General features: G+C 41.2%; 1 long non-coding RNA gene across 2 annotated transcripts in view; it reads left to right on the forward strand.

The window, feature by feature from the left end:
- Nucleotides 1-25,266, forward strand: part of LOC102552523 (uncharacterized) — a 107,072-nt gene that overhangs the window by 72,105 nt on the left and 9,701 nt on the right. The window contains exons 5-9 of one of the 2 annotated variants that reach the window (XR_010051860.1): nt 10,349-10,441; nt 11,642-11,997; nt 12,580-12,688; nt 15,007-15,182; nt 16,144-16,248. This is a non-coding gene — a long non-coding RNA (uncharacterized LOC102552523). The remainder of the gene's footprint in view (nt 1-10,348; nt 10,442-11,641; nt 11,998-12,579; nt 12,689-15,006; nt 15,183-16,143; nt 16,249-25,266) is intronic. The other variant, XR_010051861.1, reaches the window with a different exon arrangement.

Genomic DNA, 25,266 nt, shown 5'->3' on the forward strand with positions numbered 1-25,266 from the left:
CTTAAGTCCAAGTCGATCAAGGACCTCCACATCAAACCAGATACACTCAAACTAATAGAAGAAAAAGTGTGGAAGCATCTCGAACACATGGGCACTGGAAAAAATTTCCTGAACACAACACCAATGGCTTATGCTCTAAGATCAAGAATTGACAAATGGGATCTCATAAAACTGCAAAGCCTCTGTAAGGCAAAGGACAGTGTGTTTAGGACAACACGGCAACCAACAGATTGGGAAAAGATGTTTACCAATCCCATAACAGATAGAGGGCTTATATCCAAAATATACAAAGAATTCAAGAAGTTAGACCGCAGGGAGACAAATAACCCTATTAAAAATGGGGTTCTGCACTCCTCCATTGTTGGTGGGATTGCAGACTGGTACAACCATTCTGGAAATCAGTCTGGAGGTTCCTCAGAAAATTGGACATTGAACTGCCTGAGGATCCAGCTATACCTCTCTTGGGCATATACCCAAAAGATGCCCCAACATATAAAAAAGAGACGTGCTCCACTATGTTCATCGTTGCCTTATTTATAATAGCCAGAAGCTGGAAAGAACCCAGATGCCCTTCAAGAGAGGAATGGATACAGAAAATGTGGTACATCTATACAATGGAATATTACTCAGCTATCAAAAACAACGACTTTATGAAATTCTTAGGCAAATGGTTGGAACTGGAAAATATCATCCTGAGTGAGGTAACCCAATCACAGAAAAAGACACATGGTATGCACTCATTGATAAGTGGCTATTAGCCCAATTGCTTGAATTACCCTAGATGCCTAGAACACATGAAACTCAAGACGGATGATCAAAATGTGAATGCTTCACTCCTTCTTTAAAAGGGGAACAAGAATACCCTTGGCAGGGAATAGAGAGGCAAAGATTAAAACAGACACAGAAGGAACACCCATTCAGAGCCTGCCCCAAATGTGGCCCATACATATACAGCCATCCAATTAGACAAGATGGATGAAGCAAAGAAGTGCAGGCCGACAGGAGCTGGATGTAAATTGCTCCTGAGAGACACAGCCAGAATACAGCAAACACAGAGGCGAATTCCAGCAGCAAACCACTGAACTGAGAATGGGACCCCTGTTGAAGGAATCAGAGAAAGAACTGGAAGAGCTTGAAGGGGCTCAAGACCCCATATGGACAACAATGCCAAGCAACCAGAGCTTCCAGGGACTAAGCCACTGACTGGACTGACCCTGGACTCTGACCCCATAGGTAGCAATGAATATCCTAGTAAGAGCACCAGTGGAAGGGGAAGCCCTAGGTCCTGCTAAGACTGAACCCCCAGTGAACTAGACTCGGGGGGGGGAGGGCGGCAATGGGGGGAGGGTTGGGAGGGGAACACCCATAAGGAAGGGGAGAGGGGAGGGGGATGTTTGCCCGGATACCGGGAAAGGGAATAACACTCGAAATGTATATAAGAAATACTCAAGTTAATAAAAAAAACATAAAATGTAAAAAAAAAAAGACTGAACCCCCAGTGAACTAGATTGTTGGGGGGAGTGCGGCAATGGGGGGAGGATGAGGAGGGGAACACCCATAAAGAAGTGGAGGGGGAGGGATTAGGGGGATGTTTGCCGGGAAACCAGGACAGGGAATAACACTCGAAATGTAAATAAGAAATTCTCAAGTTAATAAAAAAAAAAAGTAAGTGCAAGAAAAAAAATGTGGTTCTGAGCTAAACAAAGAATTCACAGCTGAGGAATGCTGAATGGCTGAGAAACACCTAAAGAAATGTTCAACATCTTTAGTCATAAGGGAAATGCAAATCAAAACAACCCTGAGATTTCACCTTACAGCAGTGAGAATGGCTAAGATCAAAAACTCAGGTGACAGCAAATGCTGGCGAGGATGTGGAGAAAGAGGAACACTCCTCCACTGCTGGTGGGACTTCAAACTGGTACAATGTGGTACATTCTGGAAATCACTCTGGAGGTTCCTCAGAAAATTGGACATTGAACTACCTGAGGACCCAGCTATAACTCTCTTGGGCATATACCCAAGAGATGACCCAACATGTAACAAAGTCACATACTCCAGTATGTTCATAGCAGACTTATTTATAATAGCCAAAAGCTGGAAAGTACCCCGATGCCCTTCAGGAGAGGAATGGATACAGAAAATGTGGTACATCTACGCAATGGAATATTACTCAGCTATCAAAAACAATGACTTTATGAAATTCATAGGCAAATGGATGGAAGTGGAAAATATCACCCTGAGTAAGGTAACCCAATCACAGAAATGCACTCATGGTATGCACTCATTGATAAGTGGCTATTAGCCCAAATGCTTGAATTACCCTAGATGCACAGAACACATAAAACTCAAGAAGGATGACCAAAATGCGAATGCTTCACTCCTTTTTTAAAAGGGGGAACACGAAAACCCTTGGTAGGGAATAGGGAGACAAAGTTTAGAACAGAGGCAGAAGGAACACCCATTCAGAGCCTGCCGTACATGTGGCCCATACATATACAGTCACCCAATTAGACAAGATGGATGAAGCAAAGAAGTGCAGACGACAGGAGCCGGATGTAGATCTCTCATGAGAGACACAACCAGAATATGGCAAATACATAGACGAATGCCAGCAGTAATCCACTGAACTGAGAACAGGATCCACATTGAAGGAATCAGAGAAAGGACTGAAAGAGCTTGAAGGGGTTCGAGACCCCATATGAACAATAATGTCAACTTACCAGAGCTTCCAGGGTCTAAGCCACTACCCAAGACTATACATGGACCGATCTGGGCTCCAACTGCATAGGTAGGAATGAATAGCCTAGTAAGGGCACCAGTGGAAGGGGAATCCCTTGGTCCTGCTAAGACTGAACCCCCGGTGAATGTGATTGTTGGGGGGAGGGTGGTAATTGGGGGAGGATAGGGAGGGGAACACCCATGTAGAAGGGGAGGGGGAGGGGCTGGGGGATGTTGGCCTGGAAACTGGGAAAAGGAATAACAATTGAAATGTAAATAAGAAATACCCAATTTACTAAAGATGGAGGAAAACAAATGAGTTCAGGGTCTTTTTGAGAAGCATGTAGTGTCTCAGTCATGCTTAGTAAATGGACTTCTTTGGCTTTCCACAGTATGATTTAGCTGATCTAAGTGCCTTTCCTCCTTTGTCCAGCACCACATGGGTCATCTACCTTTTTTTTTGTCCTCTCAAAACAGGGACCAGAGAGGATGTGACACTATTTTGTCTCTGTATGTTTTGCCTATACTCTCTGTCTATGTATGCATTTGAATATATGCATTTGTATGTGTGCACATAGGTGTGTACAGTTGTGCATGCACGTGTTTTTGTTCGTGTGTGTGTGTGTGTGTGTGTGTGTATGTGTTAAGGTGAACAGAGGTCTAAGCTGGGTATTTCCTTTAGTGGCTCTTTGTTATCTTAATTTGTGAGGTAGGGTCTCTGGTCGAACCAGAACTCACTGATGACGTTAGGCTGGCTGGACAGGGTGCTCTAGGTATCTCTCTGTCTCTCCCCAGATTACAAATGGGATTACAAATGTGTGCTACCAGACTAGCTCTAGAGGAAATACATACTCTGGTTCTCTTGGTAGTTCAGCCAGCAATGGAGCCATCTTCCCAGTTTCTTTCGGTATGCTGTGGAGACATACTCATTTTGGCATTTTGGCACTGATTATAAAGGAGATGTTGGTAAACCCAGATAGAAAGGAAGTTTCAACTCCAGTGCTGACTTTCTTGGTTGACCATTACAAAACACCTGCTATCTTTTCTTGGCAGCACTGGCAAGTGTGGGATGTTATAGTAAGAAACACACAGTCATTATGAAAGCTGGTTGTTTAAGTCGATGTGCTAAAAGAAATTGCATTCTTTTCCGGATGATGAATCATGCAGTTGAAACCGAGTGGCACCATCTGGGCCAACAACCATAGCACTCACACTTAATCTCCACTAGTGACAGATATCTAAGATAATGCTAACCCAGAGGACAGCTCAGGCTGTACCACCTCAGCACTCTAACTTGAGGTAATGGACATGCTGATACAGCAAGGGTTTTCCCCAAGTCAAGATGGTAAGACTACTATCCCTTTAATAATCCCCAATAAACAGTGCTTACTAACATTCATGAGAAAAGTAACTTCAATCGGTGTTTAAAATATTCGAGGTATATTCAAGCACAAAGACGTCTATTGGTTAAGTAAGAGTTGGGCAACTGGCTTGCCTCCAGCATATACAACTGTGAGTAAGGGAACCTTACCTCACTGGGAGAAGGCAGTTTCCTTTGTTCTTGAAACAAAACAAAACATAACGACTTATAGTTTTTTTTTTAATTTTTGGTTGTCATGGAGTTAGAAGTTAATATCATGGAAGATATCATGAGATCCTGCAGGTCCAAAGCCTGATGGTTTGCTGACAGGCTGTGGATGGCAGACAAGAATCCTTGGGTCCTTGGTGAGATCATGGAGCAGCTGACTCCATGCTGGAGCCACAGAGGTGGTCCTTATAGTCTGAGATGCTCTTAGCTGCTTTCTGTAACAAGCATCTGAAAGCACACTAAACAGTCAACATCAGGAACAGCATGCACAGTTTGTGAATTCTTTCTTTTAGAAATGCTTTGTAGGGACTCCTAGTGCTATTTGTCTCCAATAAATTGAATTTCCCCCAAATACTTTAACTCTCCTCATGAGCAAATTGCTTATGTTTGCATTCATCAAGTTTATGTCACTTGCCTATGACTTTGTGATCTTATCATGACCTTGTACCATCTGTACTGAAAGTATCCCCCTTTTTTTCCTTTTGTTAACATTAATTTTGTCAGGATTTTGAAATGAATACTATTCTTTAATAACAAAACAGACAAGTGAGCAAACACCACACATGTAAATTTAAATTTTTATTTCATAATTCCATATCTTGATACTTTGTAACAATAAAATGTACCACTTGTTTTTGCATCATGATTTTGCAAATTTTAATAATGTAATTATAGTTTCTAAATTTTAATTGTATGTTTGTACATGTGACTTTTAGCTCACATATAATACTTCAAATTTGAAATAAGAAAGTAAGATAAAACATTTAGTGCTTCTCTTTCTGAACTGGTTCTTTCAGTTAACATAATCATTTCTAGGTTCATCTATTTTCCTGCAAATGTCACTTTGGTATTAAGCTTTTGAAAACTCCATACATTGTGTTTTGATCATATTAACTTCTCGTCTCCTTCAGATCCACGCACACATTCTGTACCTGCCCCAGTACATGTCCTCATTTTCTAAAAACCCATTCAGTCCCAGTGGTGCTACCCACTTGCAGTCTTAGGTGTGAGGCCATCCACTGGCGCATGCTAGACCTCCGAGGGGCCGCAGGCTTAAACAAAGCTAACTCTTCCTCTCCTGGCAGCTGTTAAGCACCAATAGCTCCTACACTTTCAGGCAGTTTCCATAGTTTGTCATTCCCTTTATATATATATATATATACACATATATATATATACATATATATATACACACACATATATATGTTATATATTACATATTTAGAAAGGAACTTTCTACTTTACTATACGTTGAAAACCAGTATCATTTGCCTTTAGAGGAAGATTATCATCAAAAGAAATGCCATGGACAAATCGACATTATCACACACTCGTCAGATAAAATTATCTGTGAGGGTGGTTTGAGTCAATTCTTTCTATTGAGAGGGTTGTAAAATTAAGAATTGGTAAAATTATTAAGAAGTGGTAAAATTATTTCACCAGCAATTAAGTCTGTTTGCTTTCCATGATCAGAAGAATGAAAAGAAAATGTCCAAATGGAGTCCTTTACTATATGAATGCATTTAACATCATCCATGTCATCTAAAACCGCCTGCCAGACACCAGCACTCTCCTGCTGTGGTAATAACTGTCTGACACAGACTCCTCTGCATAGCCTCTTGTTCCAAGCAGCACCAGCTAGTGAAGCTCAAAGGAACCCCTGGGAGAAGAGGCAGCCTAGGAAGCAGCCCTTAATCCATCAGATTGTGGAAGATTGTGGGAGCAGTATTGCAGTCTCCTCCCCAACACCCCCCCCACACACACGTATACACACAAACAACAAATACATATACACACATACGTGCAAGGACGAGAACCATTTCTAATTCCCTTCATTTTAGACGTGTTGAACTTTGTGGACCTATGTGCCCCATGAGACTTTCTGATAAGCTATAATTCCTTTGCTTACACAAAAGCATTAGTTCATTCACATACATGTGATTACACATACACCACACACAGAGAGAAGATCATACATGTACCTACACAGAGTTTTTACAGCTCAGAAGTTTAGGATATTAGACAGTACTCTGTGTATCTCACATGTGTTCTCCTACACTTATACAGTGTGATTCAGTTCACTGAGTTCTGTGGTTGAGTGTGAAACATGGTTTTTGAATATATCTGTCAATGAATAAGAGTAGTGTGTTAATTGAAATGGGCTAAGTTGGAACATTACTTCCCTCTCTGTGGCTCTTTTGAATAGACGTGTTTCCCTAATACTGCCTTCCAAGAGGCTCCAAGAATGAGGTTAAATTCTATAAAAAGAAAATTGACCAACCCTTGAAGCCATCCTTGTGAACTTTAAACACCACTGAATGTACCTAGTAAAATTGTCCCTGGGCACACAGACTCCCAGGCTTGGGTGGAGTTCACATGGGCTGTTTTGCTAAAATAAACAAAAATGACTGAGAACTTTGGATTGCCTTTGTGTGAACTTGAGTGTCTGGATGGATCAGAGACAGTAGTGTACAACATACCTGTTTGTCAAACCAAAGGGAAACCAAATAGGCATGCGTTTCTTACAAGTGAACCAAAGTAATCACATGATCATAATTTGTGGTAGCCCATTTGTTCTAAAAAGCACCTCGCACATTTTCCAGCCAGACAATTCTTCCTTTAAAAGGCATGGGATGGGGGCTGGGGATTTAGCTCAGTGGTGGAGCGCTTACCTAGGAAGCGCAAGGCCCTGGGTTCGGTCTCCAGCTCCGGAAAAAAAAGAACCACAAAAAAAAAAAAAAAAAAAAAAAAAAGGCATGGGATGGAGAACAACTCAAAGCAGACCATTTTAATCTCTAACTTCAAAAGATGATATTTTAAAATTCAGCTGTAAATCTGAGACACACTACAGTGTTCAGAAGAAATTTAAGTTGGCTTATGGAGCCAAAAACATAAATAATGAATTTCTCAAGTTTTCAACTTAAAATTATTGTTATATTAAGACAGCAGTTAATTTCAAACATTTATAGCTGTCTAGATTCAAACTTGAAAGGAACATTTAAAAAAAAGAAAAAAAAGGAACATTTGAGTTAAAAGTAGTTGACAAACACACTATATGGATGTATGAAGTTCTGAAACAAGAGTGAGTAGTTGAAAATATCACACAGATTATGTAAATACAATATGAATTTTTACACATCAGATTTTAGAAAAGTACTAGAAAACCTCATTCTCCTCAGTGAAGGCCTCGTTTTATATTAAGAACCACCTACCATTTTTCTTCAGTTTCTTCTTTACTCATGACTTGGTGAGAGACATCCCATAATTACTAAGTGCCTCAGAAATGATTTCTACTATTAATAGAATGAATTTATGTGCTTTACTGGGTTTTGAGCTTCACTGAGTCTCTGGAAGGGTTTTTAGATTTGATCTCTTAGTGATACCATGAATTCATAGTAGCCACAAATGAGATATGTAGATGTCATTTTTTATATTTGAAAATTGCTTTATCTAAAGCAAACAAAAATTGACTGGATTTAGGCAATATTGGGCATGTTATAGTGATTTGAGCACATAATTTAGATTGATGTCAACGTGAAGGCTTTCAGCTGCTTAACTTAAGGAGCGCATACATTTTCTCTACTAATGATGGAGATATTAATTAGTTGAACTTTGTGATATGCACTATAGCATTCTCGATGAATGTTTGGGGGTGTAGTTTTTAACAAAACAAGATGAACTCATTCTGACTTATAGAAAACACGAATTCACTTGCTCTAATATAGTGGTCAATTTTTTTGATGTTACCATGTATGCAGAGTGTTTCAGGGGTTGGAGTTTAATATGAAATACTAGAATATACAGGAAATTTTCCTTAAGAAAACTCTTAAGGAAAATTAATCACTGAGACTAATATTCATATATATATATGCACATAACTTTTATTGTTGATTTTATTCTCAATGATTAGACTGTGCCATTTATGTAATGCTTTGTGTTGGTGAGCAATTTGAAATATTTCCTACCAAATAATATCCTTAAAGTAAAAGTCAACCTTAAATTTTCCTAACACTTCCAACTTCTATGTTTAGAAATCATGTTGGTTCAACTCAGTAAACACATTGTTGTCTTAGTGTGACCCCGGGGCTACCATTTAAACTTACCTAAGAAACAGTTTAGGGTCTAGGCTTCTGAGTTTCTGAGCTATGTCCCTTTCCCTGCTATCTGAAATTTCAACAGGTTCGAGATTGTCTGACGCATTAGAAGATTGCAACCATTGTCCTTCAGATAGAGTCTGAAGACTTAATCATTCCTCTCAGTTGAGGAAGTAGCAAATGGCTTTCCAATCTCTTCCTGGGAAGCAGATCATTTCTTTTTCTTTGTTTCTTTAATTTATTTATTTTCATTTTATGTGCATTTTGGTTGCATGCATGTCTGTGTGAAGGTGTCAGATCTTGCATTACAGACAGTCATGAACTTACATGTGGGTGTTGGGATTTGAACCCAGGCCCTCTGGAAGAGCAATCAGTACCAACAACCCCTGAGCCACCTCTCCAGCTCCTTCTTTTCCTTTTGAACAGGGAAGTGAGAATTATAATATTGAAATATTATAATCTCTCCAGGACTCACCCTCTTCTTCCTTTTTACCAACATTGTCATAGTTGCTGTCATGTATTGAGCATATACTATATGCCGGATGCTGTGCTGATTGCCTTTCAAACATGACCTCCTTCAATCCGAACAGTGGGTTCTATGGGTGCTAGGGAACAGGAGCCCCAGTTCCTACAGCTGCCACAGGACCAAGCTGGAAAGCACAGCTAAGCTTGCAGCGGTGCCTCTTTCATAGCTGAGGTGACCTGACAGCAGAGAGCTAGCTGGGTGGAGAGGGAACAGTTATACAGTCAGTCATCCAGATCCTTCCCATTCATGGCTGCATTTGCGTCATGCAAGAAGCCATGTTTCTACCTTCACAGTGTAGCTATTTAAAGATGGGCTTCAGGAGCTCGATTGTCCGACAAAGCTCTGATTAGGGTAGGCTCCTAGCTCAAGCTAGGGTAACTTTGAAGGAGATTACTTTTCTTCTCCACTGAACCTAAATTTTATGCAGAGCTACTTTTATGACTTATGGCAAATAAATTGCACTGTGGCACCATTTATTAATTTGTAGAGGCAAAGGGGAGGGGGAGGGGAAAGGAGTTCATGGGAAGGAGACCAGGAGGGGGGGATAACATTTGAAATGTAAACAAATAAAATGATTAATAAATACAAATATAAGATAAAAACAATGTAGTGTGGGTGTCAAAGGGATTTTGTGAGGGTTATATGACTTTGACTAGTGTAATTCACTTAAAACATTGCTTCCCAGACCTAAGCAGTCTGCAAATAACGTTAAAACCAAAGGGTAGAAATTAGATGCAAAACATTCAAGTATTAATTTTAGGGAAGATTGAAAGATAACAGCTTCTAGGTTTAATAACATCCTTGTTGGAAGCAATGTGGTGCCCTGTCCTGTAAGGTGGGATGCTGGGAGCCAGGATCGGAAGAAGCCTTTGTAGATTGTGGGGAATGCTCAGGATTACACCCGGGGAGGGGAGAAACCTAGAGAAAAAGAGGTCATTGCACCGCCAGTGAACTCTTGTTTACCAAAAGAAGGCCAAGAGGTCACTGCAGAGACTTAAAACACCACTTCTAATTAAAAGATAAATAATGATTATCACTAGAAATTGTTATGTTTATTAGCATAATAGGAAATGTATGTCTGTGTGGTTTTGACATCTGCAAGATTCCTACGAGATAGTTTGGATAAAGGTCTGAAGGGCAATTAAAGAAAGATTTAGATGCTACCTTAATAGACTCAGGACAGTTCAGTTATATACAGGAAAATTAAAGGGACAGAAGAGAAACCACAGAGGCAATTGGTTATATGAACATAGAATTATGTTAAAAGTACATGTTAAAAGTAGCTTGAAATGACTAGAATACAGAAAGAAAAACTGCTTAAAGAAAACCAGAGAGTGAATTAACGCCAGAGATGATAAAATACAAATACTTTCAAGAAACAGACTTCTCAAGGAGGTCATTTGAGTGTCTCTTATTCTCTAGGCCTGGGCTGGATGTTTAAGGAAGCAAAATGGGACGGTCTTCCTCAAGAGGCTCAAAGTCCAGAACTGCACACCTCTCTTCCCTCTGACATAGGTATGCACGGCAATGGAGTTGGGGTGATGGTAGTTTTCTGGGTGTGAGGTAGTGAGTCTGTTGCCTCTGCTTGGCCAGCGTGTTGGATTTCTCCCTGGAGGCTATTCCTGGCCCATACCCGGAGATCTTTAGTAAAATCAATGGCAGAGGTTTGTGAGTGGAGGGTGGCAATCAACTGAGGCCACATACACAAAGGTTCGAGGGCTTTGGGTGACTGACTCAGGGCTGTCTGAAGGGAAAAAGCTCAAAGCGAAGGAGCACAGCCAAAAGCAGCCTGGACCACAGTCATACTTGCCCATAGAATATAGGTCTGCAACTCTAATGCCCACATATTGCCAAACTTTAACAAATTTACTGTTAGACAAACTGAAAGAAAAACAACTATTTACCAAGCCCAAACAACCTCATTCCAACACCAATGCTAGATTTCTATGTAGACATTGACTATAAATGAAGGAAGGAGCGCATTAATGAAATGCAGCCCTCAAATGGAACTTGATTACAGTTCTAAGCACAGTTCTTTTATGCTGACGGCTCTTTGCGAAAATGCTGGTCTTCTGATGAACAAAGGTCGGAAGCAGCAGCTCTGAGGACTCCTTGTCTACTTCTTGCTGCTCTGCGCAGCACACTGGTTTCAGTCAGGGGAATGGACCTTTTCACAATGCTTGCCGCTGGTTTGACTGTGGCCTGAGGTAGCAGTCAGACTGTCTTTCACCGTTTTAGTCATGTAGCCTTTCTGTGGTTCCCTTAGAAAGAGCTGAGGCTGTGAGTCAGGCACTTACCTCTCACTTACAGTTCAAAGTGGATTCGTAAAGCAGAGAATAAAAGCCCCTTCCCACGCACTCTTGTCCTTGGTTCAGACAAACTTAGGGAGTTCCAGAGTCTATTTAAATACTATGCCAAAGCAGCAACAATAGCAACATTCCCAACAATTTAGACATAGCATGGACATTTTATGCTAAACAATGTCTTTATGAGTGCTATTACTTAAAACTGAAACAGTAGAAGGAGGCTGGGGAGGACAAATGTGAGAATTAGCTGTGTGTATGTTTTGACCCTTGATTTTTGAAACACAATACATCATACCTTTTCAACAATTAGGCAAAAATGAAAACAACAACAACAAAAAGTCCACTTGATATTGCTACACAGTCAGTAGTGTGTTTGCTTCCAGGAGACATACATTTCTTTCCTCAGCAGATGTTCCAGACACTGATAAAGCTGCCATGCTCACTGTGCCAGCCCTGTCAGTTACTTCAGATGCTCTCTCCTTAATGGCCATTCCAAATGGGCAGTAGTGATCATGGTTCTACAAGAGGAACCAAATATTGGAAACTGACTGAGCCGAGATCCAAGAGGCAGGCATATCAAGAGCTCTTGACTGGCATCTTCTCACTTCCCAGCAAGTATCCTTTCTCCTGAATTGTCCTGACCGCACCTTTTATACCAAGATGTGTTGATTACACCCAGAGACCAAAGGACATCTTGATTTGATTCCCTGAGCTGAATGCTTCTCATGTTCCAGGCAGTGTGACAATGTCTCTCACGTGAGAAGGGTAAGAGTAGTGAAGACAGACCAGGAGGCAAAGAGGCCAGCTATCAGCAAGAACTACTTTTGGTGGAACTTAAGCACAAACAGCTTGGCATTCAGAAAGGACATTTCTTTGAACTGGGAAGTTCATGGCAGCTTTCCCAGAGATGGGTCCCTGAGGACAAATAGTATTTAGCTAGCAGAAAAAGGGGGTTAAGTGCGCTCCTAGCAGCAGGAACAGCATGTTCAAAAGCACAAGGTTCTAAGAGAGCCCTCCACATCTGAGGGCTAGCCAGGAGTCTGGCATGTTTAGAGCACGGAGTCGTGGAGAGGAATGAGGCAAGCATGGGAAAGGGGCTTGTGAAACTTAGACTTTACCCTGGAGCAATGTAAGATTGGGAAGGAGTTTAAGCAGATGAAGAAAGGGAACGAAAATCTGGAACTCTGAGAGATTGGCAGGATCGATGGCTCTGGATAAAGCCATGTTTGATGTTGGAGATTGACTGAAAGACTGCTGTATTATATTATATTATATTATATTATATTATATTATATTATATTATATTATATTATATTATTTACTTATTTATTTTGTGTTTTGAGATAGGGTCTTTATCATGTAGCTCTGAATGTCCTGGAACTTGCTACTGAGACCACACTGGCTTCGACCTCATGGAGATCTACCTGTCTCTGCTTCCTGAATACAGGGATGAAAGGTGTGTGTCACCATGCTGGCTCTCATTTTACAGTTTTAGCAGAACACACAAACATATGTGCAGACACATGATACATACTTTTAAACACTTTTAAACTTGAAGTCCATCATAAAGCCAATTAATCATATCCCCCAAAGCCCCACCATTTCAAATAGTTGATATCATCTGAAATTAAAAGAGATTCAGTGACCAAGAGTTATTCAAGTTCTGACCTGGTGCCCTTGCAGGAGGGTAGTAAAAGAAGGAAAAGATTTCAACTACATTTAGATCTGATATAGTAGTGATAGTTATTTTTTTTAAAAGTAGAGAAGACCCTCATACATTCTTGCACTTGTATAGTACAACTTTGCAAAAAGTGTATGTGTGTGTGTGTATGTCTATGTGTGTGTGTCTGTGTGTGTCTGTGTGTCTATGTGTGTGTGTGTCTCTCTCTGTGTCTGTGTGTGTCTGTGTGTGTCTGTGTGTCTGTGTCTCTGTGTGTGTATGTCTGTGTCTCTTTGTGTGTGTGTCTCTCTCTCTGTGTCTGTGTGTCTGTGTGTGTCTGTGTCTCTCTCTCTCTCTGTGTCTGTGTGTGTGTCTGTGTGTGTCTGTGTCTCTGTGTGTGTGTGTCTCTCTCTCTCTCTCTGTGTGTCTGTGTGTGTGTCTGTGCGTGTTTGTGTCTCTGTGTGTATGTCTGTGTGTCTGTATGTGTGTATGTCTGTGTCTCTGTGTGTGTGCGTCTGTGTGTGTGTGTGTGTGTGTGTGTGTGTGTGTGTCTGAGGTGTAGCAGGATTATGCTATTTCATATTTTGAACTGAGTCACATAACTCCAATATAAAAAGAAAATTGAGGCACTTTCTAAGGATAACAGGGAGACTGCTGGCAGATTGGTGTGAAAGTGTGTCATAGACCATATTTTACTGTTAATTTTCTTATAGTTTTTAATTAATTATTTCACTTATTCACTTTACATCTCCATCATACCCCTCTCCTCTCAGTCCCACCCTTACGAATCTCTCTCTCCATTACCCTCTCCAAGGAGAAGGGGAAGCCCGCCTTGGGTACCACCCTGTCCTGGGACATCCAGTCACAGTAGGTCTAAGCGAATCCTTTCCTACTGAGGCCCAGCCAGGCAGTCCAGTTAGGAGAGGGGATCCAATGACAGGCAACTGAGTCAAGCACAGGGTTTGCTCCAGTTGTTAGGGGGCTACATAAGACCAAGCAGCACATCTGCTACAAATGTGGCAGTGTGGAAGGAGCCTTAGGTCCAGCCCTCGTACACTCCTTGGTGGGTGGTTCAGTCTCTGAATCCCCATGGGCCCAGGTTAGTTGATCCTATGTTCTTGTCATGACCTTGACCCCTCCAGCTTGCTCAATTCTATCTCCCACTTTTCCACAAGACTCCCTTAGCTCTGCTCTGTGTTTGACTGTGGGTCACCTGATGTTGGATAAAGCCTCCGGGGAGACAGTTATGCTAGGCTCCTGTCTGCAAGCATAGCAGAGTATCATCAACAGTGCCAGGCATTGGTTCTTGCCCATGGGGTGTGTCTCAAGCTGGGTCAGTCATTGGTTGGCTGTTCCCTCACTCTCTGTTCCACCTTTATCCATGTGCATCTTGTAGGAAGGAAAAATTTTGGGTTGAAGATTTTGTGTATGGTTTGATGTCCCCCTCCTTCCACTGGCTACAGGAGATGACTACTTTAGCCGCCAAATCCCCTGCTGGTAGAAGTCTCAGCTAGGGTGACCCCATACACTCTCCGGAACCTCCTGGTCCCCAGGTCTCTCGTTACTGCCAGAGATGTCTGGCATTAAATGCAGTTCTCACCAACACCTGTCTCCCTACACCTAGTCCTCATTCCTGTTCCCCTCTGCACCCCCTTCCCCATCCACCTCCGACAGATTCCTCTCTCCATCTCTGACAGATACCTGCCATTTTGAAATATCCCTTTATTCAGCTATAATTTATAATTTCACACATTTTTAAGGAAGCTGTGGTCTGCAACCCCTTTGGCAAACCTCTGTCTCCAAAAATATTTGCATTACAATTCATACCCATAGCAAAATTACAATAATGAAATGGCAATGAAGTAATTTTATGCTTGGGGTCACCCCAGCACGTGGAACTGTATTAAAGTGTCACAGCATCAGGGAGGTTGAGCAGTACTGCTTTAAGAATTCACGGCAGTGAGTCTCAGGAAATATACACAGAGTGTAACGGAGCCTCACCATCATTTGGGAACAATTTCATCAACCTAATGATATTTGTGCCTGCTTTTACCCCCAACCCCATGCAACCACTAACTTGTCTTTTGTACCTGTCTTTATATTTTATATGGAAGGAATTTCACATGGAACCTTTACTAAGGAATCGTTCCTCCTTTGGTGCTCTTTTCAAGCTTGTAAATGGTATCAGCTCTGCAGAAGATAAGCCGTGTGTGGATGTGCCATATGCTAACTTTTGGTTTTCCATCCAGTGACGGAAGGATACTTTAGTTTTCCTTATCACTTGCTGGTGGTGAGTAATTCTGTTAATCATTCCTGTTTCTGTCCTTTGTTTGAATGTATTTTTTCCCTTTTAGGTGGACCTCATAGAGTAGACGGTTATATGGATAGCCACTATTTCACTCTTTGTGGAACTGTTATGCAAACTTTCAAAGCCACTATATCATTTTGTACTCAGATGAGAAAATGTGTGAGGGTCCCCCACCCCACTTCTCACTGCCAACAAGTGTCTTGGTTTTTGTTTGTGGTTTTTGCCTTTGACCGACTTAAGCCTAATGGTTTTATGGGCAGTGTCCTGATGATTATTTATATCCAGTGCATTGCTGAAATGTCTTTTTAAATCTTTTGCCTATTATAAAAATTGAGTTGCCTGCCATTTTGTTATTGACTTAGGGTTTTTGTATTCTTAATTTTCATTTGAGGATAATAGGAAGGAGACATACTTCTCTCTTCATTCCTTCTTTTCCTGAGAGTATTTTTAAATCCCTCCAGCTTTTAGAGGGAGCCTTCAGGGTATTTCTTTTTGCAGACTGTTCCAATGACAAAAAATTTGTATTATGAAAGTTGGTGTGTTCCCTCCCCAGTGTGGTCTTCCCTAAGACCTGCCTTAGGAATCCTGGCTTTCATAGAATTTTCTTCATATTCTTCCCGGCCACCATCATGAGCAGACAAAAAAAAAACCCATGTATCTCCATGAGTCCAATGTTACTCTAAAATCACCTCCAGATACTCACACTGAAATTGAAAGCTGGAGAAGGCAGGGTCTGTTTTAATGTCTTGTCTCAGTTTATAGCTTCTATTTCCCCTAACATACCCTTATATTTCCTGGGCTTTTTTGGTAAACTTGTGTAAATGCTTACAATAGGTCAGAAAATAGGACTTTGGATTTCTTCTAAAGCAATCTCTCTCTCCTCCCCACCTCTCTCACTTTCTCTGTCCCTCTCCCTTTCCCTCCCTCTCCCCACTACACATAGAAGACTGTATTTTTAAATGGATACTATACAAACTAAGTCATCACAGAAAAAGAAAGAGGCGATACCAAGAAAGGCTTCAACAGAGCCCTTCTCTCTGCCCACAGGGTAAGTAGGGGAAAGTGAAAATGACAGGGGGTGGGTTAGAAGCTCAGGGGGAGGGAGCAGACCTTGACTCCTGACTGTCATGCACACCATCAGTATTTTTAAAGGGTCAGTTGGTTCAGGAACCACAGCTGGCCACTGTGGTTACATCTCAGCTCTTAAATATGTTTGGCCGGAACCACAAAATGCCATTTGCCTGTTTGGAGTTTGAAACCAACACTTACAATCCAAGAAATTTAAAGTAACAATTCAGTTAAACAGGCAGGATTTATCCAGACTGAGCCATGTTGTCAATAGGAATGATGGATGGGCACTGCTTTCTAACAGGATGTACTTTGTAGCTTTTGCTCAACTGCCAGTATTATTTTGAATTTGTTTGACTTTCAGTTTGTCAGTTGTCATACTGAAAATTAATTAATTAGTTTTCTTCCTCCCTCCCTCCCTCCCTTCCCTCTTTCTTTCTTTCTTTCTTTCTTTCTTTCTTTCTTTCTTTCTTTCTTTCTTTCTTTCTTTCTTTCTTTCTTTCTCTATTTTTGGGAGAAGGACCTTCTATGTAGTACATGATGACCAGAACTGACTAGTTACTTCAGACTGGCCTTGAAATTAATGGCTGTCTTGCCCACACCTCCTGAATTCTAGGATGTCAGGCTTCATAGAGTCGTGTACCATGACTTGCTGATTCATGAACATTTATACATGATATTAAAACCAATATTTCCCTGCCCAGACCTGCATTGCCTGCATTATGACATAGAGTTTATAATGGATTATTTCTCTATATTTATCATCCAGTGGCTACAAACTACATGGCTTTAAGGCAATGGAAATTAACGCATAGTTCTATGAGTGGTAAATTCAGTCAGTGCATCAGCAGGATCTTGGCACCCACACAGGTTATATGGGAGAATTTCCTGAACTTCCAGTGTCCTCAGAAAGTCTTTGTCTGGAAATTACCTTCCTGTTGTGCCTGCTCTCTCTTCTTCCCCCCTAGCTTCTTCCTTCTGTGCTTCTATAAGGACATTTATTATTGGATTTCTTGCCTACCTGAATCACTGAGTTAATTCATCTTAAGTTAACTTTTAAATTTTCCCATAAAAATCATATTAGCAAACTTGGAGGATTAGGATACAGAAATATTTATTTTTAATTTTATTTAATTTTTTTTTACACTCCAGATTTTATTCCCCTCCTGGTCCACCTTCCGACTGTTCCACATCCCATACCTCATCCCTCCACGATGATGTCCCTACCCCTCCCCCACTCCCTGGGCCTCCAGTCTCTTGAGTGTTAGGTGCATCTTCTCTGACTGAACCCAGACCCAGCAGTCTTCTGCTGTATATGTGTTGGGGGCCTCATCTCAGCTGTTACATGCTGCCTGGCTGGTGGTCCAGTGTCTGAGAGATCTCAGGGGACCAGGTTAATTGAGACTGCTGTCCTCTTACAGGGTTGTCTTCCTCCTCAGTTCTTCCAGCTTTTCCCTAATTCAACCCCAGAGGTCACCAGCTTCTGGTTGGATGCACATATCTGCATCTGACTCTTGTAGCTGCTTGTTGGGTCTTTTGGATGGCATTCATGATAGGCCCCTTTTTTATGAGTACTCCATAGCCTCAGTAATGGTGTCAGGCCTTGTGGACTCCCCTTGGGCTGGATCCCACTTTGGGCCTGTCACTAGACCTCCTTTTCCTCAGGCTCTTCTCTATTTTTGTCCCTGCAGTTCTTTCAGACAGAAACAATTCTGGGTGAGAGTTTTTGACTGTGGAATAGCAACCCTATCCCTCACTTGATGCCCTGTCTTTCTGCTGAAGGTAGACTCTTTAAGTTCCCTCTCCCCACTGTAGGACATTTCATCTAAGGTCCCTCCCTTTGAGTCCTGAGAATCAGGTCTTTGGGATATTCTAGAGGGTCCCCCCACCTCCTGCCTCCAGAGGTTGCCTGTTTCCATTCTTTCTGCTGGCCCTCAGGGCTTTAGCCCTCTTCCCCGACCCAGTACCAGATCATGTTCCCTCTTCTGTTTCCTGTCCTTTTTCCCACCCAGGACCCTCCCCCTCCCTCCTCCTGTGATTGCTGTCTTCTCCCTCCCAAGTAGGATTGAGGCATCCTCAATTGGGCACTTCTGCTTATTAATCTTTTTGAGTTCTGTGTACTGTATCTTGGGTATTCTGTACTCTTTTTTTTTTTTTGATAATATCCACTTATCAGTGAGTACATACTGTGCGTGTTCTTTTAGGTCTGAGTTACCTCACTCAGGATGATATTTTCTAGTTCCATCCATTTACCTGCCCCTGTGGCATGGTGGGCATCTTTTGAGTATATGCCCACGAGTAGTCTAGCTGGATCTTCAGGTAGGCCTATTTCCAATTTTGTGAGGAACTTCCAGATTGATTTCCAGAGTGATTACATGGAAATATTTTTCTTCATTAGCCAGACTGGGCACTCTTGGAAAACACGGAAAGAATGGAAGAGTTGAAGCTGTAGCCGTTCCTCAGGGTAAAGAAATGAAATGAAGACTAGATCAAAGAGGGAAATTTTATTTCAATTTGCTCTAGGAATCAAATAACCTTCATCTTTGCACTTCCAAACATTAGCAAATTGCATTAGGGAATGCTTAACACCCGTGAACCAGCAACTCTACCTTGGTTTACTGTATAACGTTTGCTTGGCCTTGGCCATGAATCCACGTATCTCTTAATAGGTTTACTGCTTTCAGTTGCCTAAAACCACAACCATGGAAAAGACTCTGTGAGCATGGGCGTTTTAATGAATTTAGACACAGGACTCTTTTTGGCTGAAGGAGGGGATGCTAGTAAGATCTGAGGAGATACGACACTAGGTAATGTTCAGAAGGAGACACAGCCAGGCTGCATGCTGTCTGGCACCTCCGTCATGCCATGTGAGCACCAGGCAGCCGCTCCCCTAAAAGAAATCTAGTAATTATTTCAGATCATAGGATTATAAAACACTTCAGAGACAGTCCTAAGTCCAGTTGAAGGCTTCAGTCAGAGCAGTCAGAGCTATGAGGGATTTGAGGCAAATCAAATAACCAGAAGTGTAGTAGCAGCATATATTTTATATGCCCAGTAATTTAGAAATCTTACTTATGCCCCCTGACAGATTACATCCTGCATTTTAGTGTTTCCTGCTGAGAAAAATGTGTGTGAAGTGTTTGTGTGTGTGTGTGTGTGTGTGTGTGTGTGTGTGTGTGTTTTGTAGAGAGCTACACAGACAACCATACCCAGTCTCCTACATATTCCCATCACAACGAGGGTTTCGTGATGTCAACTAAGACGTAGGCTTTTTGTTTGTTCGTCCCTTTGCTTTTGCTTCTCTTTTTGCTGTAGCATGATAACCAGGGCAGTGAAAAACCCAGGCAGAAGGCTTGCCAGAGTGTAAACCTAGGCAGCCTCACTCAGCTCTTGGTTGAGTGTGGGGTTATTGGCGGCAGGAGGGTGGTTGCCAGAGAGAGCAGCCTGACATTCTTGCATGCTGACATCAAGCTTCCAAGTTGCTGCCCTCTGGTGAGTCAACAGCAAAAGGCCTCCATGGTCCGAGAGTGTCTGTCCAATCAGAAGCTGTGGTGGCATACCTCAGAAATGTGTCCAAACCTCAGCATTCTGCAGGCTTCAAACAGCTCCTTCTGAGAAAGAATGCAGACATGATTAAAGCTATAATAAACACACAACCTGTAATCACGGCACCAATGAGATAAACCCCACGTTTGCTTCTAAGGCCAACCTGTTGGGTTTTAATCAAGAGAACATATTGAAGAACTGATCAGTGCACTGCAGTTTTTCTGTATATTGAGATCAAGATGTCCTTGAGTCGTACTGCTGTGCTTCAATAGCGATGGGCTTCACTGACAGGAATTGCAACTCAGCAGCAAAACCCATAGACTGCCATCTCTTACCGTGAGAAGCCATTCATCCATACACACATGTGTACATTTGATACTGAGGTAAAAACTCATTGCAGAGCTTGTTCTCTCATGCCATTAACAGGGTGACATTGCTGTTCAGTCATTTCTTTGGATGTGCTTTCCACTGAGCAGAGAACACTGGGGAAATATGATGGGTGATGCAAGAGGCAGGTTATTTGCTTAGTGCAATGCAAGCCTGCTCAGCAGGTAAGAGCAGAGTCCTTTCCACAGTACTGCCACCATATGGCACTACCATATCGTAGAGGCCATAAAGGGGAATGGCACTGTAAATATTAACTAGATTTTGCTTGGCAAGGTCAATCATCCAGATAACATGCTGTAAAATGGCTAGAAGGAGAAATGGGATCTATATGAAATTTTTGGCAGTGGCTTTCTTCACAGCCCTGCCATGTGATTTGGACTGTCCATTGCCCACTTGAAGGTGTCCAACCAAGCTGTGTGGTCTCAAATCTGTGTCCATGGTATGGTAGCACCACTAAGAAAGAGAGAAGAGTTGGATAGGATGGGGACAACAGCATGCAACCAACTTCTCATGAGCCTGAGTCTCTTCCATGCGATGTCTCCTACAAGTGTGACTTGTTTATTCAGCACTCTTTACCTATTAGTTTATTCATTCAAAATTATATATTTTTTCACATCAGGTGTTAAAGGTATTCTGCTATTTCCCCCCAAAAGACTAATAGTTCACACGAGGAAACAGAACTATTTTCTATGCAGTATAATCAATATTCTAATATATACAATCAAAACTCCTGTCAAGTAATGTTAAAATTTGAATCTTAAATGTACCAATAGGCTCATGTTTTGAACATTTAGTCTCCAACTGCTGACAATACTTGGAGAGTTTCTGTAGGTTTTGGGAATGGAACTTAGCTCGAGAAAGTGGGTCACTGAGGTACGTCATCTCCGTGATAGTCTTCTGCCACCGTCTCTGCCTGTCATGGTATGAGCTGAGTGGTTCTGTCTCCACCGCAATGGACTGAAACCTCTGAAACCATGAGCTGAAACAAATCCTTCTCCTTCATGTTATTTCTGTTACTGTTTTATAACATCAATGTAAAAGTGGTTAATTTAAAACTAAGAGCTTTCATAGATTGTGTATATACATTTCTGCATTGTGGTTGAAATGGAATTTTCACTGTAACTCCATTTGGTAGAAACGGAAGTCTAGACAGATGAAATAGCAGCACTTAGTAGGAGACAAAGAATGAATCTAGACATTTTTACTTCATATTTGAGTCTTTAAGTACCTAGTTATAGACTCAAGAAAATCTATTTGACTCTGCAGCATCCACAGTGAGGTAAATCAGTTCATGGCTCTTTAAATGAGGAATTTGGGGTGTGCTAGTTGGTGATGACTTGTAGGTAGAGGTGGCTGTACATGTAAAGACTGAAGGTTTACCATCAAGGGAAATGAAAGTCAGTAATTTATATTAGAGGTTTCTATAGCCTTTCTGGATTTTATTATTGAGAAACAAAATGCTCAACATTTCCTGACTTAAATAACAAGATAATTTGAATATCTCATGCATTTTGCAGTGTGGGCATGGCTTGGTTGAGATAACTCCTCTCTGTCCCATGAAGTGCCTGTTGGTGTTGCTTAAAGGACATCTGAGAAGCTGGGCCTCTTCATTCCTCTGTATCTTGATGTGATCTCTTTACTGGTCCTTCAAGCATAGCCCCTTCAGGTAGCATTACTAATTATATGGCAATGTAGATTGCCTAGAGTGTAGTTTCAAAAGAGTGAGCTAGTCAGAGCTGTGTTACCATTTGTAACCTACATTGTTGTATAAACTGTTGTATAACCTTGTGAGTGCTAGAATCAATTAGCTGAAGTGGTTGTAAAGTCCTGTCTAGGTTCAGGAGGGGCATAGATTCTTCCTCTGAATGTAGACATTCCAAGGTTCAAGAAAAGCTTGTGAGACTAAAATACTATTAAAGGAAATTTAGGAAATTGATTGGAATAAAAGTAACATTGTTGTAAGAATACAGTTGTAGTATCAGACATTGGGTTCAGCTCTGTGCTCTCTTATATATAAGCTCAGTTCCTTAAACCAGGTTACTTAACCTTTTTGAGTCTCAGTTTCCCAATCAAGAAAATGAGGACACCAGGACTGATATTTTAGAGTTGTTAAAGATTAAGTAAAGTATATGAATCTCTTGGTATATGAGGCTGGTACAAATCTCAACTAATATACAAGAACTGAGGTTCCTGATGCGCCAGAAGGAAGGCAGACAGCTGGAGAGTGTGAAGGGTAGATTGTGATATGCTTTTGTAGCCAATGATGAGTTGGTCACAACAAAGAAAGAGAACTTCAGACCAATTTCCCTTATGAATATCGACGCAAAAATACTCAATAAAATTCTGGCAAACCGAATCCAAGAGCACATCAAAACAATCACCCACCATGATCAAGTAGGCTTCATCCCAGGCATGCAGGGATGGTTTAATATACAGAAAACCATCAACGTGATCCATTATATAAACAAACTGAAAGAACAAAACCACATGATCATTTCATTAGATGCTGAGAAAGCATTTGACAAAATTCAACACCCCTTCATGATAAAAGTCCTGGAAAGAATAGGAATTCAAGGCCCATACCGAAACATAGTAAAAGCCATATACAGCAAACCAGTTGCTAACATTAAACTAAATGGAGAGAAACTTGAAGCAATCCCACTAAAATCAGGGACTAGACAAGGCTGCCCACTCTCTCCCTACTTATTCAATATAGTTCTTGAAGTTCTAGCCAGAGCAATCAGACAACAAAAGGAGGTCAAGGGGATACAGATCGGAAAAGAAGAAGTCAAAATATCACTGTCTGCAGATGACATGATAGTATATTTAAGTGATCCCAAAATTTCCACCAGAGAACTACTAAAGCTGATAAACAACTTCAGCAAAGTGGCTGGGTATAAAATTAACTCCAATAAATCAGTAGCCTTCCTCTACACAAAAGAGAAACAAGCCAAGAAAGAAATTAGGGAAACGACACCCTTCATAATAGACCCAAATAATATAAAGTACCTTGGTGTGACTTTAACCAAGCAAGTAAAAGATCTGTACGATAAGAACTTCAAGACACTGAAGAAAGAAATTGAAGAAGACCTCAGAAGATGGAAAGATCTCCCATGCTCATGGATTGGCAGGATTAATATAGTAAAAATGGACATTTTACCAAAAGCGATCTACAGATTCAATGCAATCCCCATCAAAATACCAATCCAATTCTTCAAAGAGTTAGACAGAACAATTTGCAAATTCATCTGGAATAACAAAAAAACCAGGATAGCTAGAGTTGGTCAAACAACAATATCTCAAGTTTATTGTGACGTAGGCATAGTTCTCAATTATCTAGAACCTTCCATGGAATCTTAACAGTAAGTGCATGAAGGGTTGTTGTCATTCCCTCTGTTAGATAAGGAGCTACAGGAACAAAAAGGACAAGAAAATTTCCTTAGTTTTCAGGTAGTAATGACAGAAAGCTTTAAAATTGTATATAAAAATCTATGTTCCACATATGAGAGAACATGTGATATTTGTGTTTCTGGGTCTGGATGTTTCCTGTAGGATGATGACTTCCAATTGCAAAATGACATAATTTATTGTTCAAAGGCAGGGCTCAAATCTAGGTAATGATTTTTTAAAAATCAGAACATTACAAGAATAGCATACATTTAAAGTGAACACTAGCATTTTTTTTTTCTTTCAGCAGGGTAGGCTTAAACTTGCCCTCCAGAAAGTCATCCTGAATATAGCTCAGAGATTGCCAGCAGCTCATTGCCAGCAGCAATCACTCTAGTCTAAGTGAAAATACCTAATAGTGAGGAACCAGTACAGATAAGGAGACCATTGAAGGGGGTGGGGATTGAACTCAGTGGTAGAGCGCTTGCCTAGAAAGCGCAAGACCCTGGGTTCGGCCCTCAACTACGGAAGAAAAGAAAGAAAAAATAAAGGAGACCATTGAAGGAAATTGGTGGCAGTCGTGTAGAGTGCCAATTGGACATGTGGAGCACACGAGGCATCATTGGAGTTACAGGTAAACTCTGAGTGTAGGCACCGCCATATACATCACAACCCATATACATCACAGCAGGGCTCTGTGTGGAACAAGAAAACAACCCTAGGGTGTCTTCTGGCCTCCAGCATATTTCCTAGGCATTTGTACTCTGAGTCTAGACTGAAAACAAACAAAACAGATTTCTCTGAAATGCTGGAAACCCTCCCTGACTTGAAGCTCTCAGATCTCTTACCTTGTAAATCTAGCTTTCAAATTCCATGCTGAACTTCCTTTCCCACACCCCAGGTCCTTGTAGTGGGGATCACAACGATCATCTCTCTCTCTCTCTCTCTGTGTGTGTGTGTGTGTGTGTGTGTGTGTGTGTGTGTGTGTGTGGTGATTGTTCCTTCCACATCAAGGGCCTTGGAGGATGACGTAGCACAGCTTTCTCCTGTCTGACATCCTCCACCCACTGCTCCAGTTACACCTGCAGTTTGTAGCAGATAAATGGCTGGGTACTCCAGTCTGGAAATAATACCAGAGCTTGGTACCGTGCTATGGTATCCAGGAACAATTTCCTCATGGCATCTCTGTTGACCTTGTCATTTAGTTTCATGGTGACCTTCTTTTGGACTGTAATATGCACTTGGTAAGCTAGGGAAGGAATGTGTGCTGTTGGGTAAGGAATTTATATCTCAGATGGAGGAATCTATTTACTGATAGGTCAGTGTCCAAGAAACAAAACTTGTACTCTCAAGATAATTATGAATTGGTTGTTAGGCTTTTTTAAGTTCACAGAGCATAATTTATAACATAAAACCTTTCATGGAAAGTGCTCACTTTAATCCACCCTATAAATGATAATTATTTTTAATAAAAGAAAACATCCTAAAAAAGGAACAAAGCAACCTGAAGGCTTAACTTAATGAGAAAGTTAAATAAAACATGCAAACAACTCAACCAAAAACCTGGGGTGCCTAGGTTTTCTGACTTGGATGGTATATCTTTTCAAATTAATTCAACTAAAGTAATTTCAGATGGTTATAAAAAGGCTGCTGGAACTTTGTCTGAGACACATGATCC

Source organism: Rattus norvegicus, chromosome 5, assembly GCF_036323735.1.
Source record: "Rattus norvegicus strain BN/NHsdMcwi chromosome 5, GRCr8, whole genome shotgun sequence".
Classification (NCBI taxonomy): Eukaryota; Metazoa; Chordata; class Mammalia; order Rodentia; family Muridae; genus Rattus; species Rattus norvegicus.